Genomic DNA, 5528 nt, shown 5'->3' on the forward strand with positions numbered 1-5528 from the left:
TTTATTTTAAAATAATATAGAAATAATACTTATTTGGAGATATAGAGATATAGAAATACATAGAAATAATATTTTACACATATTTATAATCTTTTCCCTTTTTACTGAGTAAATGGGGCTTTATATAGGATAATGTATTGCTGACATTATGTTTTAGTAAGGGAATCCCTCGCAAACAGATCATCATATTTAGGGGTCCATGCCATCAGAAAGTCTAAAAACACAAAGTCAATCATGATGTACCTGATAGGTACCTTGTACCTAATAGGCTGTCCCGTGGTGGCAGGTATATTTGTACTGGATGAGCACAGGGCTTGGGTGATGAATATTTCCATCTCCTGCTGCAGACACAATCCAGTGATCGCTGGACTCAGGCATAAACCTGGCACTGCTGATGTTGGCACTATGGTTAGACGGGACCGTTACGAGAACCTACAGAGTCCAAGGACAGAAGAGACCACGAGGTTACATGTGATTTCGTACAAAATGAGTGGCTGAATAAAAAGACTAAGTAGGTTAACTCACCTTCCTGCTGTAAGGATCTGTGATGATTAAATTGCAATCATCTGATCCAGATAAAATATATTCACCTGTGTCATTCCAACATATAGTATTTACCTGAGGAAAAAGAGAGAGAGAGAGAGAGTATAAAGACGTGTTTATTAGTATTATGTATTATGTAACCTACACTACTGAGAAGAATCAACATTCCCACCATCGCGACCATTAACTGTCTAATATATCTATAGCTGAAAAAGCCAAAACCTTCAGTGAGCTGCATTCAAGATGCTTACACTTTTGTGTACGAAAACTGTATACTACAAATATTATAAATTTCCCGCAAGCAACCTCTTTAAAATAATTGACGAAATCGCATGTTTCGGTAATCGCAAATATTGTTATTAGTTCATCAACAACAGCGCTGAGAAAAGTAACATGTACCACTTAAACTTCCCCAGCCGTTTACTAATTTATCTGAATTAATAACATAATCTGAATATAATCTTTTATTCATTAATGTAATATCTTGGAATAATGGTTTACTTTAGCAGCTATTTAAGTGAAAACACTTAATTAATCATGCTTGCAACCTTGGTTTCTTGAAAGGCAGGTCTACTTAATAATCATTTAACTGAAAAAAGTGATTTTGGAGAGTGGTAAATATAATCTGTGGAAACCATATAAAATGTACATGATTATTGCAGCCAGCCAACGAATTCTAAAGTAATGGGTAAATTCTACATATGCTACCCATTCGGCAACAGTAAGAACCATCACATAGAAAAATGCAGTAAAATATACCCCCAAACCCTGAGTTTTTTTGCTTTAAATTGCGCATGCGTCAGCCCGCGTTTTTGAGTGAGTGTGGGCGACGCTGGATCCTCTCTCTGGCTGCCATCGAACAGCAGAAGTGAAGGTAAGCTATTTACATAGGAGTGCTGTATATATATATTTTTAACTATGAGATATTACACTTCACTTGTATTCGGCTTTCGTTTGTTTAAGATGCCATTACTTGAAATTAAAGTTTGAATCTGTCGCTGGCGTCACCATGGCCCGGGACACATCAAGCCACGTCGGACAACATCGGACCGTCGGTCAGGCAACTTGGTTTATTGTGTTCCACGCGTCGGTTTGATGTGTTCAAATAAACAAATTGACCCCGACGAAAGCAGACGTGCCGTTGCTAGGATGAGAATGCGTTGACACGCAACGGCACGTCTGCTTTCGTCGCTGCTAGTTCTTTGCCATCGGTTTGTTGTGTCCCGGGCTTTCACCGTCTGCACAACTGCCGTTAAGTTGAAATGCCGTCGTGGTGTGCTTTTTACAAGATTAGTCAGCATGCATGACTGTGTCTGACCGCTGGTTTTAAGGTTAGAAACTAGTCAAAGCCAGTTTTTTTCTAATATATTGAATGGGCGCAGGATTAAAAATAAAAACATAGTAACGTTACCACTGTATCCCACGAGTGTGTGTGAAAACACCAACTGTTGCTGCACCTAAGTTTTTTAAGGAATTGTGGGATCACGTACAACATTTTAGAATTGATTTTATATTATATTTGTTATTTTTAGAACATCAGTGCTTAATAAATGTTTTCATAATTTTGTAATATGTTCTATCAAACACATTACATCTATGAAGCTAATTATATGAAGCATGAATATTAATAAATGCCATTGCAATGCCTTTATTTAAGTCAGTACACAGTCTGTTATTTCTGCATGACCGGCCCTTGTCAGACAGACAGACTGCCCAGATCAGAGGAGCACTGATAAACTACCATATTTCCCCAATTAATCACCGGTCTGCAAATAGCCGCCTGGTTCTTTTAAACGTCTGGGGTTATAATCCATTTTGCGTATTAAACACCCACCCGAATAACCAAAGGGGGTGATTATTTGCATTATATTGAGGTAAACCCAAAATCATCTGTACAAAATCTAACCCAGGTACATGTCTGATAATTTGTTTTGTGTAATTTTTGTTTTTATTTCTGTTGCAGGCAGAGTCTGTGTATGTGGACACTCACTATTTGCCCTCTCTTCAGTTCCTCTTGTCTGTCCTCCACAAGCAAAGACTCACTGATAGACCACTGTTACCAGTTCTAGTGTTGACACATCCACCCACGTCCCCACCACAAGTGTATCCTGTACAGGTATGCAAGTTTTCCAAATAAAATAAATCACATTGTCCTTAAAGGTATAGTTACCTTAACTAAAGTCCTCAGTTATGGGAAAATGAACTGGAAATGTAAGTTGTGCAAATTCACAACATCAAAAAGATTGGACCTGCTGAAACACAGCAGACTAATACATGAGCATTTAGGTCGAGTCCACTCCATACCCTGCCTCTATGCAGATTGTCCTTGCACAGTCAAGTCATGGGGGTGCATTAAGGACACAATTTGTCAAGGCATCATTCTCAGTCAACCCAGCCAGGAAACATCATTTCGTTTACATGCATTGTCTGTAATTCATGCTCTTTTGACAATGAGAGGCATTTTTTTCTTGGTGGCCATCTAAAAAAGTTTGAAACTGTGACATGTGTTTTTGAGGGTTGTGATTACAAGACCAACAAATAGATTTTTGAGCCAACCCAGCATTTATCAGGCGAAGGGGCAGGGTTCACTCTGGACAGGTCGCCAGTCTGTTGCAGGGCCAGAATTCGTCTTAGTATATGTAAATCACTCCCCACACCACTAACAGTCTTATCACTAAATTGTATCTCCCTACAGACACAGAACATTGAGAAAAAAAGAGATGCTGTTGTCTGCTGCCTCATTAACTACCTCGGTGAAAGACAAGAAGATCTTTTCCATGACTGCCAGGTATGTCATATTGATAACAGATTTTTGATTAACTCAAGGGATCCTCCTCTCCTCTCCTCTCCTCTCGTATCCACCTTCTCCTTTTGCCTTCCACTCCCCCTCTGCTCTCCTTTTAGATAAACTGAAATATATTGAAACAGCATCTTAAATAAAATAAAAATGTGTATGCTTTTTGTTTGTTTCTTTTTAACATGTAGGAATGTGAGGACTACACAGACAAAACGATGAAGGTGATTGTGAAGCACAATGTCATGGCTGAGGAGGATCCATCAGATTTGTCTATTGTGATCAAGGGAAACCAAGTGATGGAAGGATGTGGAAGCCAAACAAAGGCATGCATACTGCTGATGGGACTCATTTATGCAATCAACATCAAATATCCAAAGGAGCTGAAGAACATGTTTGAAGCTTTTCAAAAACTTTTTTTGGAAATTGATGGGGCAAAACTACTGAAAAAGGTCCACAGCCTCAAAAATAAGCTCATGCAGTAAACACACATTTCCCCTGTTGTTCGAAGAGGATCTTTTGTCTGGACATACTTTTAATGGAGTTGTAATGTAGTGTAGTTTTATATTTTTCTTCTTTTCCCTTATTTGCTCCAGACACAGATCCATCCACTCTCTCTCAGCCCACTCCATTGCTCTGTGATTTCCCCTAGATTGACAGAAAAGGAATACCAATAGAAAGTTGCCGGAAGAATTTTGATCTCTCCTTCTACCCTCCCCCCATTTGAGAGTGAGAGCAAGCTCAAAAACTAAAGAATGTTGGTGTTCTGTTTTATCTTTATCCAGATACTTGATACTGTACATGCACAGAACCAACCATGTGGAGTTTGTGTGTGTGCTTTTGATTTTTAAAATAGAATAAGTGGCATGTGTTGTTTGCAGTAGCCAATTATCCAGAAACAACATTTGAAACTGTTATCTTAGTAAGTTTTGATTTGTGACCAGATTTGGTCAGTCACTGTTGTGTAAATCTGAAGAGACACAAAGAGTTTAGTCTAAGAGTTTAGATACAAGAAAATCTTAATGTGATTGGACATCCAGCACTGCTCTGATCTCATCACTTCTCCTTTAATTTTCTCTTCTTCCTTCTCTGCTCACTTCTCTTTTCCGCTCTGATCTGGATGTCCTAAAACAGGGATATGTTTTATTATCCAACATTATTGAAACAAAATTTGATAGATCAGTGAGTTATAAAACAGGTTCATTACTTGACATGTTGTGTAAAGCTGTTGTGCTGCACTATATTTTGTGTGTTTCATAGGATTTTTTGGATTAAAAACATTGATCTGATGAACCATCTGAATGTCTTTATTGTGGGGGGTAAATTTTACCTTCTCTGAATAAGTAATTGTTATTAACTGATATTAATTAACTTTGATTTGAAGAGATAATTTTTACCTAATTTTAATGAGTAAGTAGCTGTTGAATATATACATAAATGTGAGGTATTGTTACCCAATTTATGCAAGCATTTAATAGCTTTTTACTTCAGATAGTTTATACTCAATATATGGGATTAAATCTACCCCACCAAAGTCGATGCAAATTGTTACCTCACATTTATTGGGTAAATTCTATAGATTAGTTTTTACAGTGATCATCATTATTTTATATTTATTTTACACTATATATTTAATTATGCATTATATTTTTATTTATTTAAATGTATTTTACATGTCATACCCTTACATTTAAACATTCTCATACAGTGATTGTTATGGATTATGTTCTTAATATGACTAGGCTACTTTATCATAGGCAGATTTCAGGAAGCCTGGACCTGCTCCAGCCAGCTAAAGTGTTCCTTTTAAAGCCAAACATACATCAGCGGCCAACCATCATTGTTTAAAGGGCTCTTCCCATTTTCCTTTCCTGGAATACTCAATTATCTGGCCCTTATTTAATAAAATACAGCCTTAAAATGATCGATCTTAACATGAAGCTGCCCATATTGCTCCCCAGCACTCCAATCCCTGTTACACTGACATTTACGCACCATTTACTCACAGCACATGCTGCTCCTCGGCCACATTTAGGGCTTCATTTAAGGCCATTTCCTCTTTAAAGGCTTAGAAAACCTTCTTTCAGAAGCAAATTTTGTGGAAAAGAAACATTGTCCGTTATGTTCATTGTGATGGCAGGATGAATCAAACACGATGAGGGAATCAGGATGGTGGAGTCAGTGAAGAAAC

At 37.6% G+C, this 5528-nt stretch overlaps 1 long non-coding RNA gene across 1 annotated transcript; it reads left to right on the forward strand.

The window, feature by feature from the left end:
- The first annotated feature begins 1129 nt into the window (after window positions 1-1129).
- Window positions 1130-4626, forward strand: LOC109111320. The gene is made up of 4 exons (XR_006160210.1): window positions 1130-1417; window positions 2507-2659; window positions 3239-3331; window positions 3529-4626. It is a non-coding gene; the product is annotated as an uncharacterized LOC109111320 (long non-coding RNA).
- Window positions 4627-5528: the final 902 nt, after the last annotated feature.

The sequence above is a fragment of the Cyprinus carpio genome, chromosome A6 (assembly GCF_018340385.1).
Source record: "Cyprinus carpio isolate SPL01 chromosome A6, ASM1834038v1, whole genome shotgun sequence".
Classification (NCBI taxonomy): Eukaryota; Metazoa; Chordata; class Actinopteri; order Cypriniformes; family Cyprinidae; genus Cyprinus; species Cyprinus carpio.